Source organism: Thermobia domestica, chromosome 11, assembly GCF_964235325.1.
Source record: "Thermobia domestica chromosome 11, izTheDome1.hap1.1, whole genome shotgun sequence".
Classification (NCBI taxonomy): domain Eukaryota; kingdom Metazoa; phylum Arthropoda; class Insecta; order Zygentoma; family Lepismatidae; genus Thermobia; species Thermobia domestica.
Genome location: NC_137464.1, coordinates 233,102,648 through 233,121,621, shown reverse-complemented (window position 1 = coordinate 233,121,621; position 18,974 = coordinate 233,102,648). Strand labels below are relative to the sequence as shown.

Here is an 18,974-nt window from a genome sequence, read left to right as displayed (position 1 = left end):
GGAAAGGGAATAAAATATATTGAATTCCACTTCAAAATTGTGTATCTTTAAAAGATATGCGATATACCAAATAACTGGAAGTGGAATTTTTTTTCTTCTTCCTTGTGCACGCCTGTGACTGTGATCATCCAAGATCAATCTTTCCACTATCTTATTAGTTCAACAAATTTTGATTCCAATATTTTTTTAAGTGTTCGAGACGAAATCAAGAATTTCGAGACTAGGCTTGGTCTGGTCTCGCATCACAACTGGTGGTCTCAGTCCTGATCTCCTCGAGTAAGTCTCGATACGTGGAGTCTCGGACTCGTCTCGACTTTTAAACTTTTTTTATTTTATTTATTTTTTTTTACAATGCAAGAACCTGTAGAAGGGAATACCTTCTCTTGGGAGTGGAGTTATGCGTAAGGGGAACAAAGGGTAAGTTGGATGGACAAAGATGTTTAATTTCATTTATTTATTTATTGTTTTTATTCATTCATAATTGGGATTTTTATTCATCAATTGATCAGGAATCATTATTTATTGTACGTAGAATATCTATCGAAATGTATGTGTGATGAGATGAAGGATGAGGTGCAAGTTAGACGCCAGAACACAGTGATATTGTTAGTTAGACAGGTGAAGGGTTATCTTCTTGTGTCGGGGCGACTCGACACATGATGAGAGACATAATAATGCCCTTGTTACTGCGAATTAAAGTGCAAAAGATGGATAAATGTTTGGTGATAAGTCTGGTGGTTGATATGCTAATAGAAATTCGTCTATTTGTTCGTCAGGATGTGTGAGAAGGTACAGTGTAACTAAGTGCTGAAGTGGTGTAGATTGTAGACGGGGTGCAACATCTTGATCTGCATCGATGCGTATACAACTGCGAAGGATGGGATGGCCTTGAGTCCAACGGGTAGTGATGTACCTGGTACGCAGTTTTTCTAGATGAAGAAGAAGATGTGGAAATGGAATACGCTCATAGAGTAGCCGGGTAGGGCTAGGCAGTTTGATACGATATGCAAGGCGTAGTGCATGTCTTTCAATGATCTGGAGGCGAGTGTAGAATTTGTTACTGGCATTAAGCCATGCGATGTGTCCATGGAGTATGGATGGTCGCAAGAGGACTTTGTAAGTGTTTAACACAGTCTCTTGATGAAGGCCCCAGGAAGTTCCGACTAATCTCTTCAAAAGGTTTAGTTTATTTTGCGCTAGACTTATAAGATGCTGAAAGTGTCCACGCCATGAAAGATGGTCATCAAAGATAACACCCAAATATCTCGCTGTAAGGGTGACGGAAATGCGTGTGCCAGCTATAGTAAGATGTAAGAGAGATCTATTGCGTCGGACCCTACTGGTACGTCCTGATGGTATGATGACAAGTGCCTGTGTTTTAGTGGAGTTGATTCGGAGTCGCCAAGTATCACACTAGTCACAGAACTTATTTATTGCCTCTTGAAGTATACTATTGATATGCTGAATAGATTTTCCACAGGCAAGATAAGCAGTATCATCTGCAAAGGTAAAGATGTAGATAGGATCAGGAGGAACAGGCAAATCTCGAACATATAGTATATATAGCAGTGGAGACAACGCTGACCCTTGGGGTACACCACTAAGCGGAAAAATAGGAAATGATAAAGATGAATTAATGCAGACATATGCTATGCGATTGGTGAGGTAGTGATAAATTAGTCTGATATATGCGAATGGTAATCGTAGAAGATGAAGTTTGTAAAGTAACCCATCGTGCCAAAATGAATCGAAAGCCTTCTCTAAGTCAAATAATAATAAACAGGAATGTTGGATGCTATTGAAGTGGTTGGTAAGAATAGTGGTAAGTTTGAGTAGATTATCATTGAGACTGCATTTAGGACGAAAACCAGTTTGGTGTAGAGGAATTTGATTATGGAAGAAGTGAGTATGTAGACGCCGAACTAAGATGCGTTCGAGGATCTTTCCCAGTGTAGACGTGAGTTGTATTGGACGGTATGACTCTGCCTTGGTGTTATCTTTATGCGGTTTCAGAAACATTAAGACTTTTGAAGTTTTCCAGGAAGCCGGATAATCACCTGTTCGAAGCATAAGGTTATAAATAGCGGACAGTAGTAGCAGAACCACGAGTGGAGCCTCTTTAATATGGCGGTAAGTGACACCGTCAAACCCTGGAGCTGTCTTCTTCTTATTGGCTAAGACTGCGGTAATCTCCAAAGGTGTAATTGGACGAGTAAGAGGATTATTCGAGTCTAATTCGTGACTAGAACTAATACGAAGTTGTGATTGATGCGGATCTGTTACGTTGCTTTCGTTGCTAAACGTTCAGGAGTATAGGTGATGAGTGGTGGCGTAAAAATGCTTTGAAGTGATTGAGCAAACACATTAGCCTTCTCTGTATCAGTTTGTACTGAGGTCTGGTTGACGATGAAAGGGTAAGAGAGAGAAGAGCGTGTCCCACAGAGTCTATGAAAGGCATTCCCGAATTTGGTAGAATTATGTTCTTGATCAAGATGGTTAACTGTTTGGATCCACTTGCGTCTTTTATAGGCGATGATATAATTATGAACTTGCCGTAAATATTGGCGCTGTAGTTGTAAAAGCCCTGGATCACGTGTGCGAAGATATTCATGGTATGCCTGCCGTGCAAGAGCAACTAGTGTGCGATATTGAGGAGGAAGTGCGGGTCGAACATAATTAGATTTAATCGTGGGTATATGTTGATAGCTACTATGTTGTATAGCAGTAGTAAGTGTATCAAGCGTGTTATGTAAGTCAGAGTGATGTACTGGAGTAGGCACGTTAGATAAGGTAGTAGTCAAATCTTCTCGATATTTGTTCCAGTCGGCACGGTCATAACAGAGAACGGTACGTGGTGGAGTGTCAGGAGCTTGATGGTGGTTTGGAAAATGTAATGTCAATTTAACTGGGTCATGGCCACTACCGATGGAAGATAGAACATGTCAATTTACGAATGGTTGTAATGTAGAGGAAACAATGACTGCGTCAGGTGTTGTATTTGAGGAAGGCCGGGTATGTCTTGGTAATGCGCATAGTTCGGCATTTGTGTGCAGCATAAGAAATTGATAGAAGTTCCGTCGTTGCGTAAGACTGCGACTGGATAGATTGAGATCAGTCATAATAATATAATGACGAAACGAGGTATCCATGTATTGGAAGAATGTCAAGGGAATTTGAACATTGGGTCTAACATATATAGTAGCAAAGGCAATAGTACGTGAAGGAAAATAGATCAGAGTGATGTTGTGTTCCGGAAGAGGGGCCTGAAAGTGATGCGTGATCGTGCGTTGAGGTAGTCTGCTTCGAATTCCTATTAAAGTTCCGCCATTTGCTCGATCTCCAGGTGGGCCATCGCAACGAGAAATAGTATATGGCTGATAATGTACATGTTGGTGCGGCAAAAGATATGTTTCGTTCAAGACAAAGGCGTGTATATTTTCTTCCAAAAGTAGAGTGTGGAGTAGTACCTTGCGAGTGTTGAAGGAACGAATGTTCAAAAACAGAAATGATAAATCCATGATGATATGTATAATTTTAGACAGGTGTTGAAACGGGATGGAGTTGAAAGTGAACATGTTGACCAGAATATGTAGCATAAAGTTGAATGTTGTATAGTTGCTTAGTTGTAAGTATGACTTGGTTAAGAATATGAGTACGCAGAAAGGGATGAATGTTTTGGGTTGTTACTGTAAAGAAACGTATCATATCTTCAATTGTAACAGGGTGAGTTAATGAGTTATTTGGTGGCGTTGGACGATCATACGTCCTGATTGGTACAGTAAGCTCTGGTTGAGTAGGATCAACTGAAGGTTTGGCCTTACACTTTGAACTGTAAGTAGGATGTTGTGCAGAGCATGTGTTGCACTTGGGATTGGTATTTCCATTGGGACAGTCCCGAGTAGCATGGGCTTGCGTGCAGTAGCCACAAATCAAAAAGTTTTTACAATCTTTGGTCAAATGCTGATTGTATGTTTGGCACCGTTCACAACGTATAGGCTGTGGTGCAGGAGTTTTTGAAGGTTCAACCTTGTGTCTTCGTCTGTAAATATACGCTGCTGTAAGAAGCAGGTGATCGACAACAGATTGTTCAGGAGTTAATACACGTACTAGGTAGGTGGGTCCCCTATCATTCCGGATTCGAATACATTTATGGACTTGAACTTGTTCCGCTTTGAGTTCTTCCTCGATTTCAGGGTCTGTATACCCAGGGTCAACGCCCTTGATGACTACTGATAGCATAGGCGGAGGTTGTTTGTTTTTTCTTGGTTGGAGTTGCGTTATAGTGGCGTCTTTGCCAAAAATTTCAAAAGTTGCTTTGTTCCTGACATGGCGATGGAAATCTGGGTTAAAGGATTTCAAAATAACTCCATTATTTCGGAAGATAATCTCACTGATTTCTACACGTGGAACATATTTTATAAGTTGCTGGAAGATGTGTTTTGGAGTCTTGAATTTAGTGTCGAAATTAGTTAGCAGAAAGTTATAAATAGTTGGCTGTTGAGGATTGACAGAGGCAGACGGAGTAGCAGAAGTTTCTGTTGCAGTGTAATCCATAGATGTGTCATGAAGATCAGTTTCAGATGGGATTCGTAATGGTGAGCGTGAGCGAGAACGTGCAGCTTTAGAAGTAGCAGTTTCTTTGGTACTAGATGTTCTAGATCGTTTTGGTGAGCGAGAACGAGATGGAGGTGAAGAGACATTTTTGGAAGATTTAGCAGAAGTATGAACGTTGAGATACTGTCCGAGGAAGTCCGTTATGCATGGCCTAAGCCGTATGCAAAGTTCGAGATCCAAAAAGAGCAACCTGTGTCGCAAAGCGACAAAAAGTTGGTCAGAGTATAAAAACAATGACCTTCAAAATCGTAATTTAATACCCTCCAGAAGATGAAAACCTTCTGTCAGACTCCTAAGTAGGGTATCTGTACTGGTCTCACAAGTACGTTTGCTATACTTGATCACAGCATAGTACAGTAACTGATACAAGAGGAGCTAGGTTCGACGAAAGATGCCGACTTTTAAACACTCACCTCGACCTCAAGCTTGTCTCGTATCTTAAGACGACACCGAGACTGGTCTGGGTGTCAGTATCATCCCTATCCATGGTGCTTAATAACCAATTAGAAAAGAAATATGAGACTTTTTATTATTGCTGCAAAAATTAATAACAGTGAAAAAGATTACGCCTTGAAGTTTAAATTTTGTCCGGTAGATGTCAACTGCTGAAGGATATCTGCTGCCATCTAACGACATTACATGTAATTTCTTGCATTCTACAATTATACAACTATTACTGCTTCAGTAGTAGAAAATGGGATGCGGATAACCACCGTTAACATCTCCGTTACCCGTCACTCCTTTAACCACCTCCACCGTTATAATCATTCAAGTTATTTACTTCGATATATACAATTCAAGAATTCCCTTTCGTTCTCGAGTTTTCGTATGACTAACGGACAAACAGATGTGAGAGTATTAAAATCTTATGTAAGAGATAATTATTGTTAATAGGAAGTTATTAAAAGCTAAGGATGTTTTACAATGAGCATCCCTTTTTCTTGAGTCGTGTAATTTGTTGACGCTTTGCCATAGATAAATTGGGAACTTCAAGAGACGCAGCGGAGGTTGATTTATTGCTGTATTATAAGAAGAGGATGCTTGCTTGTTTGATCTTCAAAAGAATAAAATTATTTGAATATATGTTTCAGGATTAACAAATATATTTCTTCTGGGCAGTAATGGGGTACCCTATTACACACTTAGTCTTAATGGTGATAGTTCAAAAGGTGTGCAGTAATTGGTTATTGCATGAAAATTCTTCTCTTTCCTCCCGGAGCTGTTGGCATGATCCTGTAATTCAGCTCTATTGGAAGCGAGATAGTGCAGAGAGTACCGTCTATGAAAATTCTCATCCTTCTTGCGGGAGATGGAGGCGTGATCCTGTAATCCAGCTCTATCGGAGACCAGATAGTTCTACACAATTAGAGTTTATATTGAATGTTTTTGTGCCTGAAAACTGCACCGAATTCAAACGTCGGTCGTTGTGTAGAGCACATGTTAATAACAAATCCCCCTTCATTCCCTGGACGTTTTTATAGAAGGACGCTAAACACAAATCTTAATATCAAACTTCTTTTAAGTTGCTGAACATAAAGACAAGCATTTGTTCGACGGGTTTATTTCTATTCCGAAAATATTATTCACAAATCAGTCACGTGCATAAATCAGACACAACAGACGCAGGGAAAGGGAATATTTTTAAACCCCTGGATACTCATAACTACTATTGGATTTCGGTGTACAGAATCCGAAAATCTTTCAAATGACGAATGTCAAAAAGAATGTAAATTTAATATGGCGGACGTAGAAGGAAAAGAAAAATCAAACTTTTTAGAACCATTATATGGGAGACGGAAACCGTTGGATACAGAGGAGTTTCATTTTAGTATATTTCCAGATTGGTGTACAAAAAAATATAATTTTAACACATTTGAATAGATACAATTGCATTTTGAAATTCACATCTGAAAGAATAAGGCGGAAAAAATATTGTTCTTAGGCATTTTGTATTGGAACTTAAAGAATTTATGGTAGTCTTTTAACAATTTCTAACGAGAACTTCAATCTTCGTTGCTTGAAGAAGCACTGTAAAAAATTTAAGAAGAGTAATATATCATTGAAATGCAGATATTACCAGAGCAAATCAGTTTTTATTCAAAAGATAACAATTTTCAAGAAACGCCCTGCAAAACGCAACATTGGACACATTTCAGATACGTGTTACCGTGTTAATGCACTTGAATGTGTTATTTGAAACATTTTCACTGCATCATTTCTTAATTTAAAGGATAAAAACATGTAAAAGTTCTCGACAGTTATAGTCATCATTTTGACCTTTATCTCCGATGCAGGATGTGGATATGAGAGGATACGTTAAAGAGCGGCATCCTATTATTAAAGAGTTCAAGAAAGAAAGAAGGAGAAACAAGGAAAAATAAACGAAATCACAGGAAAATGTGAATATAGGAAGAACTTTCTTTTTAATTGCCGTTTCGTTCTCTCTTAGAAAAAGAAAAAGGAAACGGTTCTCAAGAACGTGGTTAGGATCACAAAACATTCTGAATCGGGTGAACATTTTCGAATACTCTTAAAAATACTTGATTTTCTTTTAAATTTATAGTTTTCGGTATAAACACACTATAGCTTAAAGTTTCACTCCAACTGTATATTTGTGTCTGTGTGTTGGGTATTTTATTCCTCGGTAACTACTGACCAGATATGAACCAAATTTCATTAATAAATAGCCCATCATCATAATTAAGATCACTATATTTAGCGGCCGGGCTTAAACATGGATGTACTCTGCTTGCTTTCTGTGTTGTACTTCATTTCTCAATAAGTACTACTGGTCGAAGCTAAACTAAATTTGATGGGAAGCAGCCTATCGTAAAAGGAAAGAAGCTCGCTATATTGTAGTCCGAGATCGGTTATGGAAAGCCGCAGTTTGGCTGAGCTTGAGGTCGGCTAAAGTTATATGTGGTACTTTATTTTTCCATAACTGTTGGCCGGATCTGAACCAAATTTGGTGGACAAGTAACCCATAGTCTAGGAAATAAAGCTCGCTAGGGATAGATTCGTTGTCCAAGCTCGGCCAGGTATTGTCTCGTCTTTTATGTGGTACTGTATTCTCGATAACTACTGGCTGGGTGTGAATCAAATTTTGTGGACAAGTAGCCCATTATTTAAGCAACAGAAGACTGTGTTCCACATTTTTGAATGCAGTAATGGATGTAGTCTGGGGTCGGAGCACCTAGGTATTCCAATTTTTAAGTAACACAAATAATTTAAGCTATGATGTATATATTTTTGAAAGTTTATAGCAAACTCATGATATGCCTATCATAGTCTGGGTTCTGACTGCCTGCCCTCCTCCCAGTTTTTGTCTCCTAGATCTGCCTCTGTTTGATTGTCGGGAGATTCTGAATTAGGTTTATTTGGACTTACAAATCTATGGCCCCGCTAATCCCCTAAATCAGAGATAGGTACTCTTTTGCAGGGTCATACTGCAAGTAATTCGCACCGGTAAATGATACTGAACACCAAAACACAAAATGAAGCTTGTAGGACGGATAAACAGAAGCCACGGGACATATTTATTACGCGAGATGTAGTTTGTTAACCCCTGCTGTAGATTTTTATGTTCAGATTTCATCAATGGAATTTAGATTTCTTTTTGCTGTATTTATATTAAAGAATATCTCAGATATTGTACTCTAATAATCGCTTATTTCGATTTTATTTGGTTGTTTGTTCTGTATCAGACGAGGGTGCTTTAATCGGTTGCCTACAAAAGTTTGCTTGTGCCCTCATCTAAGTGGATTTGTGTTCTGGTGATATAACCGGATCAAACTGTATCTAAGAATGATTGTCACGTTACTTCTTGAATTCAATTTCCACCCATTCCTTATACGGGAAGAGATTAAGTAATTTTTTAGTGGTTCGAGATCAATGTTCGTAGTTTGAGGGAAATTTCCCTAATCTAGGGAAATTCCGCAGTTAGATTTAGCAAAAAAGGGAGATTTTCCATAAAACATGAAAATCCAGGAAAATTCTCTCTCTGACTGATTGACCAACATAAATCCTTAAGCTTTTGCTTATTCTTCATGAATAAAAAAGTATAATATCAACAATTTGTGTGTGTGTTCAAAGTAGCATAATTTAAACCCATTTTTGGCTGGATGCATTTGTCAAAAAAGTAAAGAAAAAGTAAAAACAATAGAAACAAAAAAAAAGCAAATTAATTAAACAAATGTAGATGACACTTCCTTTAATTAATCTTATCGCAAAATTTCCGTCAATACCCAACAAACCACACCGTCAATTTCCGTGAATTAGAATTCGATACTCAATAAACTAGGGAAAAATTGATAATAAAAGGGAACATTTTGTCAGTCGAGGGATTTTTAAGGAAATCTACGAACACTGCACAAGATGTCACTTCTTTCTCACAAGATTCAAAGTATACATGGGAGCATTTTTTTTTCAAAATTAAAAATACCAGTTCTTTGTGTTGATTTTATAGATTAATCTCTTTGATTCTAATTCTTTTGCGTCAATAACCTAAATTACGCAATAGCAATGCTTGTCTGACAAACACCAATGGCTTATTGAAAAGAGCGGGAAACTGCATCGAGAATACATGTCTACGCCCATCTCATACGCCTCAATGATTCATACTTCTCGTTCGTGTTAGACCGTTGAACTTTCGCGGGCTTTATTCTGTCCTCATGAGTATAAAGGCTCAAGCGTCGTTTTGTCTTACTTGCGCTTGAGATTGAGTGAACGTAAGACGTCTTCTTGGAGATACCGAACTGAGGACGCGACGACATAGTGCAGCCATTTTGTTTCGCGGTGCGGTAGGAGCTGGTAAGTGCAACTATATTTAGTTTTCCAAATTCAGTATATTTTTAGATATTAAGAAGTTGTTGGGCCGCTTATGCATTACGTAAGTGAGTGTTCTTTTCACTCTTTTACTTGTTGATATGCAAGTCTCTGTAAAAGAGATGAAATAATTTTCAGGATCGAATAACATTAATTCATCTCAAGTGTTGAAAAGTTTATCCTCCTTAACTATCTTGTAATATGGAAACTATACTGGGAATTATTAGCTATCTTACACCAGAAAAACTATTACACTTGTACAACCACGAGCAAATGGCTTCTGCCTCTATTTTATACATACCTAGGTATTATCAATAACTTTGGTTCAATAATTTTGAAAACGTTTTTGGTAACATAGTTTTTTTTTTTTCTTTTAGGAACAAGAAACATATTTAAACTGATAACAAATATATAAAGAAGAAGGGTTAGTAACTATGGATAGTGAGTATGTGTAAGAGATTTCAAATTTATATAGCCGGAGTGCTCAGTGGTAGACCGTTCACCTCTGGTGCATGGGGTCCAGGTTCAAACCCTGCTCCCGCCAAGTGAACTTTGTGGTGGACAAGCACCATGTGCGTGAGTTTCCTCGGGGTTCTCCCGTTTCCTCCCACTTTCTTCATTCCACCATTTCATTCATTCCTCATCATCACCGTCTCTTTTAGCCTAACCGGCATAATCGTGGGACGTAAAACACAAACATTTCATTTCATTTTTTCGTCAATGTATATTGAAAAGGAAGAGTTGATGTTTATAGAAATTTAATGCCTCTTTTACGGAGTCTATATTGGACGTGGGTTTACATCTTAACCTATAATTCGAGCTACTTTAATGCTCTTAACATGAATCAAGCCCGGAACTTTTATACCAAAGTTACGAGCACTAACCACTAGGTCATATACGTAGATCCTGTAGATACATGGAGAATAGAATTCTTAATTACTAGAAATAACGAGTAAATCATTTTAGCTTTCTCAAAGTCTTTAAAACATCTGCAGATCAATATATGTTAAGTCAGTTGGAGCACATAAAGTTAATATATTAAATAAGTCGAGAAATTGTTAATTATTAATTATAACGGAGTCATGAGTATAGTGTAACTGTAAAGACTAAATAGACGATTATATTTGGTTAACAAATAACAACTTTTATTGCTTCTTGTGAAACGGAAGTAAATTACAAATATGAATATCTTACTACATAAAGAATACGGCAGTTGTTTCTTTTATTTATTTATTTATTTATTTATTTATCTAACAATCACCAGATACATCTCAGAGGCCATCAACTACAATACCAATGGAAAGGATTTGGGAAGGTATCAGCCAGAGCCTGTTGGTAGGTACCATCCCGGCATTTGCCTGGTAGGACTGAGGAAACCCTGGAAAACCTCAGTCAAAGATGGGCAGCAGCGGGAATCGAACCCGCGACTTCCCGAATGCGAAGCCAACGCTCTACCACTTGAACTACTTCGCTTTTTTATATCATTATAGTTTCTCTTGTTATAACTTGATTTTTCTGTTGTTTTATGTATGTTCAGCCTCGGCAGCAAATAGGATTGGTTGAATGTTTAGCATCTATGTCGACCACCAGACTATATGAGACATGAATTTACAGTTTACCAAAGTGGTGCTCTCTCACTGAGAATCGAATGCGGGATCCCGTGAACCAAAGGCATCCGCTAGCCATTAGACTAGCAGGAAGGGCTGGAAACAAATAGAAAGGCGGGTAGTGCTATAATAATAGAGCCGGACTTGAAATGAAGTGAAAAGGATTTTTTTTAAATCTTGTTTCTTTCTAGTTGTTAAACACTCTGATTCTATGTATGCAATGTAATAACAGAATTGTTTCTTTCTAAGGATACACGCATATCATTGTTGTAAAAAGCTTCTTCGAGGCTAAGTGGTTAACGTACAAGTTTTTGGCGTGGGAGACCCGGCTTTCATATCCGGCGGGAGCTCATGTGTTTCGGATTTCACGTTAATCAGTAGGTTCACGTCAGATTCAGCCCCGGTGCTGAAGGGGACGTTAAACTCAAAATCAACTCAATTCAACACAATCACTGTCGTAAAACATCTCCCTTTCCGTAAATGGTTTATGCTTCAGTTTCCGTTGAGTAAATAAGAATATGTGCCGTATTAGATTTGTAGACAAAGGGCGTTTGTCACATTCTTAGGACCGAGGTCTTGCTGAATCAGCACTATTATACTTAAAAATTAAAACACTTTCTGGAGGAAATCAGCTGACAATATTTTATATTTATTGTCATGAATAACTTATGTATAAGATGAAACGCAAGTTATTTTAATTAGTTAAGACGTAAATTATGAAACAATTTTTACAGAATTTGAAAACAACTTCTTATTTTCAAATTATATATATATATATATATATATATATATATATATATATATATATATATTAAAAAGAAAATCCTTGACTCACTTGTAACACTAATTCCGAAACTTTTAGGCCTGAAATCTGGATTGCAGGCTGACGTTAATGTGAAATTTTACAAAATTTAATCTACAAAATGGAAAAGATGAAGTTGATTATTTTTCGTTGTCTAGACCTCCGAAACCATTAGATGTGCATCTTTGAATTTTTTAATAAGTATTGCCCATGTGCCGTTAACTAACGGCAGCGGTAACGAAATGTGATTCCTAATGAAAATGAAATCTTTGAGTTTTACGTCCCACGGTTATGCCGGTTAGGCTAAAGGAGACGGTGATTATGAAAGATGAGTGAAATGGTGGAATGAAGAAAGTGGGAGGACACGGGAGAACCCCGAGAAAACCCACGAGCACGGTGTTTGTCCACCACAAATTTCACTTGGCGGGGGCTGGGATCGAACCCGGGACCCCAAGCACCAGAGGTGAACGCTCTACCACTGAGCCCCCGCGCCCCCGTATGATTCCTAATGGGTAAAGCAAGTGTGAGTATCTACATTAACTCCAGTGAAGTCAATCTTACATCAAGGAATATTTTAAAGCCACTAAGAAGTGAATTTAGCTATGTGTGGTATATTTTCAACAAATTTTATTTATTCCTTGCAAAAACGAGCATTATTAAAGGATTGAATATAAGATTATTTGTTGGTTCAATATAATAAACATTTAAATTGCTTCCTTATAGTAGTTTCAGAATTACTATTCAGTTAAGATTGAAATTCATAAACGTTTGGTAGTGTATGAAACCCTCGATCCGATCTCCGATCCCAAAGGAGTGGTCAATAAAATCTCGTCCATTGCTTTACTCGCGGTTCCCCTTTGTCCTCCAGCATTCTCATTCCACCAATTCTTCCATAATCACTCACTCTCATTAGTAATCAATCTCCCTTAGCCTAAAGGACATAATGGAGGGTCATAAGACTAGAAATTGCATTTCATTCGTAAAGCGCTGGGGAAGGGATACGTGCTGTGGAATAGGGTAGCAGTTATGGAAACAGAGACTACTTGGACACTAGCTACTGTCATTGAGATATGCGTTTTATGTAATTATTATGTTAACTTCTACACTTAGTTCGGTGTGACAAAAGATTCAATGTGAAATACGCGAAACTCAAACGATTTGATTCTTAGAGTCAGAAATCGAAAAATGTAATTAGCACACTCTGGTTTTAGACAGTGCAAATTATAACAGTATAATTGAGTGTAATTATAGTGTTATAATTTGTTTCCCTGTTTTGTGTGGATCTAAAATAACAAAAGGAAACATTTTTATATATATGTTTCTTTTTATTTTCTCTTTCTTTCCTTGGGACTTTCTTTCTTTCCATAAGGGCTAACTTCCTTTATTACAGATATGTAGTTAGTTTGTTCTGGATTTAGGCGTCTCATTTACAACTTGATTTTTGAGGTTTATGTTGATCGAGGAAGAAGAGTTGACTTTTCCTCTCAATGTAGGAAACATATTCTGCAAATAAGTATTGTAGAAGGATTTGGATTTCAGTCAAATATTAGTTTCATTTTGTTGACTCATACCAATTATCTGTACTGCTAGTTTTTGCCATCGGTTCAAAGGCGGGTCATGAGGGAAGTCACACTTGTAAATATTCAAATTATATGATTTGAAACTAATGGATTAAATATATTAGTTGTTGAATTCAACAACCAGTACACTAGCAAGAGTTTTCATCTTTTAGCATGCAAGGAAACTTTAATTTTTACCACTGTGCCTTCCCTTACGAGCCGTCATTGCATTTGTCAAAGACAAAGTAATAGATCTATCTCCAGTAAATTATGAATTCACGTATTCCATGGTTAACTTTTCAAAACGTTTTTGATGTTTACTGAAACCTTGGTTTCCTCTAGGCGACAAACATCAAAAGAAATTTGTGATTAGGAAGATAGTAATAGTTGGATTTTTTCGACATTCTCCAGCTCTTAAATTTCCCTGAATAAAATAGCTTTTAATTATCTTGATTTACCAAGAACTCCCTTATATATTTACTCTCTCTCTGTCCATAAGTCCGTCCATTCGGGATAAAAAGTAACAACTTTTTTTATTTGATGGATCACCATTAACAAAGGTAAAAAAGAAAGTTCTGTCGCTTTCTGTGGAGGTATGTTTTCAATTGGCCCTCACGCCGTGAGTTGAATCCGAATGAAGATAAGGCGAAGGATAGTTGTTGGTGTGGGTATAACCAATATACTACCTGGTTGTGGCAGTTCAGTTACACCGTGAACTTACTAAGGACAGAATGAACATGAGACCTCCACAGAGCGTCATAGGGGCGTGTATGCTGTACGAGTTCAAACCGGGTTCATACGCTGCTGCAGCGAGGCAGAAGATATGCCAGGCATTTGGTGAGTGTGTTGTGACTACGCGGACAGTGCAGCGGTGGCTAAATAAGTTTAAGGGCGGTGACGAAACACTCGAAGACGCACCACGTGCCGGAAGACAAACACATGTACAAAATGAAGCTCTTCAAGCAGCAATTGAGGCAAACAGTGGCCAGACATGTGAGGAACTGGGACTATAAATCAGTGTGAGAGATGAAAACATTAGGCAGCACCTACATCAACTTCCACATGATTTGACTCTGAGCCAGAAGTGAACGCGAACAGACACCTGTCTTTCTTTGCTGTCTCGTTTGAGGAAGGAGTCATTTCTGGACATTTGTTTGACATTTGGTGAGAATCGGGTCCTGTACGAAGCTTCGCAATGCCGTCATTATTCGTTAGCATCGCGTGAACTGGTTCCAAACATCCGAAACCAGCACTCCACCAGAAGAAGATCCTTCTGTGTGTTTGATGGACTGCTCGCGGCATTGTGCATCGGGAACTGCTACCAGCTGGTCGGAGCATCAATGCAACTGTGTAATGTCAGCAGATGAGTCGTATTCAAGAAAAACTCAAAACTCTGGAACCAGCATTTCTGAATCGCAAAGAAGCCCTCGTGTACAGGTCAATGCTATGTCCCACATGTCTAGGATGGCTCGGGACACCATTCTACGCCTTGGATGGGAAAGCTATTGCATCCGCTATACTTCTCGGACATTGCACCATCCGATTATCACTTGTTCCATTCCTTGGACAATCACCTTAGAGGACGCCAGTTCAAATCCCTAGTAGAGGTGCAAAATGCACTTTATACCTTCTTCGCTTCACGGCCCACCAAGTTTTACCGCGATGGAATACATGGCCTTCCAGAACGTTGAGAGAAGATCGTTGATGCTGATGGAGACTATTTTTCATCTTCCAGGTACGTGTTAGGTGAAATATCGATTTTCGAAGGTAGTGTGGGGAAAAAGCGATAGAACTTTCTTGGTTACCTTAATTTTGTCCAGGACGTAGATGGTCAAAAGTTAGGAATGGATTCTGTTGATGGGGGTGATCCATCCATCGTAACTGGTATAAATCAATCATTTCTTGTTTAACATTCGTCATTACCAATGGCGTATTTGGGGGGGGCGGGCTTTTGAGCTACCCGCAGGAAATATTTTTTTTTTTTAGTTTTTCGCATTCTACATACAACATTTAGAAGATTACAACATTTAGAAGGTTCCTTCTTACCATTTCAAAGATTTTTTGTTATTTTCTTTCCATTTTTCTTACGCCCTTCATTCAGAAATAATACCGTCTTTGTCAAATTTCATTACATTTAAGAACTGCATTATTTTTTCTCTTTCGTCCATTCTACTCCTCTATTTCTTTTTCATAGTTCATTCGTTTCTCCTATTATACGTTCGACCGTTGTTAGTTGCGATTCAAGTCGGCCGTCGTCACTAACACCAAACCTAAGAGCTGATAAGCGAAACTAATGTTCCACACAAGCATGCACTGATACCAACGTAACGGGACTTCAGCTATTATAGCAAAGTTCACATCATGTACACGTGACACTCCTACTTTTTTGCCATCATTCCTCAATCTCTTTCGGTGATGGGAAATAAGGGAAGGACGTTGATATCTTTAATGGTTAGTTGTTAATAATGGTTAATACTTTGTGCTATGACTATTAACAAGACCTATTTATACAAAGTTATTCGAGTTCTATCAGGTTCTGGTTGATGATAGACACATCTTCGATAACTGTAAAATAAATCTTCCTCATGGCTAAGTGGTTAACGTGCGTAGTTTTGAGTTGGAAGACCCGGATTCGATTCTCGGTGGGAGTTCATGTTTTGGATCCCACGTTATGCCTTAGCCTCGCTGCCGAAAGGGACGTTAAACTCAAGTGAAATCATATCAAAAAATACGTATAAAATAATAGTTTCATTTCTAAATGTGCAAAATTGTAGGATGATAACTCTTGGGTTGTGTTATTTAGTGGTGTTACAAATTCCACACGAACTAAATCCTCCCCTAAAGTGTAAACGCACTTTTGGCTTCATGCAATTTCACACAGAAAATTGTAACATGCATTAATATTTCAATGAAATAGGTAAATGTATAATCTAGAATATTTATTATTTTCTGAGGTGCTTCTGGTAACTGAACCTAGGACCCCAAAAAGGAGCAACTGAAATTAAAGAAGACTTTTTCCGGAAACTTACTGGAATTTCTCCCTAACTTTATGAGCACATTCATATGGTATCACACAAAGTCCCACCTCATTAGAGAAGAATAACTTATGAACAATAAATCAAAGATAATTACGATTCGAGAAAGAGATTCGTAACAAATATTTCGTTTTCAACGCTTTTAAAGTCACAATACGTCTGTGACACTCACAATACTCTGTAACTCTCTATTGTTTAATCATACCCCTAAGTACAGAAGCTTTAGCTTGAAAATTATGAACTATTTTGTTTCTTCAGTTCGATGTTTACATAGCACGTCACAGCAGTACTTTCCAAGTTTCAAAATCTGACACTCAGTTTGAAGGATATTAAACTTTACGGGCTTCAAACAGCATAAAGAAAATCTATTTTCTATCATTGCAGAAACTAAATTTTCTGTATTTCGTCCACTGTAATGTTAAGCTTTCTACCCTAAGGTTGTCCTTTCTTCACAACATAATTGAAGACATTGGGGCAAAACCCCGTCAAGTCCAAAGATTGAAAGTGTAAAGGAGGTAGCTTCACAAGGGTTTCTCTTCATTCGATTTTCTTCAAACTTTTCACATATATACTAGACCGAAAATAAATCGACAGGTATTTTTTGTTTCTTTCGGAAAAAAGATTAGGGGTGGTAAGGGGTCCCTTTTCAGAAAAGACCCTATTGATTAAAAGGGTCACATTAAAGAAACGGAACTCTGCCAATGCAAAAATGACTTGAAAGTAGGAAATACGGGTTTTATCGTTTCTGCGAGAAAAGGGTTGCAGCTAGCAATGGCCCCCTTCGAAATGACAAATTTGCCAATATTAGTGCAGGCGTCCATAAAGTGTGACCCCGGTTCATTTTTTCGGAAAGCGTTTGATAGATGGACATATCTGCGACCACGAATCTCATTATGTTTTTGGGCACTCGTTTTGAAATAATATTTTTGGCCTCAGGCTCCCACACGGGACCCAGCACAAAAGGACCCCGCATAATCCTTATGGAAATTGGATTTCGGTGGCATTTTTTGAAACCGTGAAATGTTCTAGATGTTGTGATTGTGAGAAAAAGTCTCAATAGGCACAATCACCAATAGCTGACCTTTCGACCACTAGAACCACCATTTTGAAAACAGCCGAGAATAATGGTATTCTGGATTTCGGTTCAATTGCATTAAACCGTGATATATTGTAGATCTTGTCATTCTGAGAAAATGTCTCAATGGGTACAACCACCACTGGCAGATTGGCCACTATAGGGCCACATTTCTTTCAGAACAGCCGAAGTTAACGATATGCTGGATTTTGGTGAACCTGACTGAAACTTATTTGTCGTATATCAAGTCATCCTGAATACGCACAACCACCAATCACTGATCGTTTGGCCACTACAGGCTACTTTTTCGAAAACAGTCGAAGATAATAATATTATGGATTTCGGTGGAATAGATTTACATCGTCGTAGATATTTTAACCCTGAGAAAAGGTCGCGATGCGTAGAACAGAAAGCAAACCCCAGAAAACCATAGACAGAATGATCGACCCAGGCTGAACCTCCCGAATGAACTAATGCTGTACCAACTGACCTACAGTTGTTCGGTAGCCACAACTTAACACCTTTTTCAGGATCATAACATCAACAACATATCATACTTTCATTCATTTTCACCAAAATTCAAAAGATCGATATACTCGGCTGCTTTCAAAAAGTGGCCCTGTAGTGGCCAAACGGTCAGTGATTGGTGTTTGTGCCCACTGCGAGTTTTCCTCAGAATCAAAATATCTACTACATATCACGGTTTAAAGTCTTTTCCACCTTAATTCAGAATATCGTTACCTTTCGCTGCTCTGAAAAACAGTGATCCTGTAGTGGCCAAACGGTCGATGGTTGGTGGTTGTGCATATTGAGACTTTTTCTCAGGATCATAATTTCTACAACATATCACGGTTTTAGTCATTTTTATCGAAATTCAAAATGTCTTTATCTTCTGCTGTTTTAGAAAAACATTGGCCCTGTAGTGGCCAAACGGTCAATGGTTAGTGGTTGTGTCTATTGAACTTTTTTCTTAGGAACACGATATCTACAACATACCATAGTTTCAGTCATTTTCATTAAAATACAGAATATCACTATCTTCGGCTGCTTTCAAAATAGTGGCCCTGTAGTGGCCATATGATCAGTGATTGGTGGTTATGCCCATTAAGACTTTTTCTCAGGATCACAATATCTACAATATATCACGGTTTTAGTCATTTTTACCGAGATCCAGAATGTCGCTATCTTTGGCTGTTTTTTTAAAAAATGTGGCTCTGTAGTGGCCAAACAGTCAGTGATTTGTGGTTGTGCCTATTGAGACTTTTTCTTAGGAACACAATATCTACAACATATCACGGTTTCAAGCAATTCCACCGAAATCCAATTTTCGTAGCGATTATGCGGAGTCCTTTGTCATATCGAAGGGAGCCATTGCCCCCTGCAATCCTTTTCTCGCTAAAACGACAAAACCCGTATTTCCTACTTTGAAGTCATGTTTGCATCAGCAGAGTTTCGTTT

General features: G+C 38.2%; 1 protein-coding gene across 1 annotated transcript in view; it reads left to right on the top strand.

Moving 5' to 3' along the window:
• The first annotated feature begins 9,299 nt into the window (after positions 1 to 9,299).
• Positions 9,300 to 18,974, top strand: part of LOC145663772 (innexin inx2-like) — a 55,381-nt gene continuing 45,706 nt past the window's right edge. The window contains exon 1 of the mRNA XM_081729860.1: positions 9,300 to 9,423. The gene's annotated coding sequence lies outside the window, so the exon portion shown is untranslated. The remainder of the gene's footprint in view (positions 9,424 to 18,974) is intronic.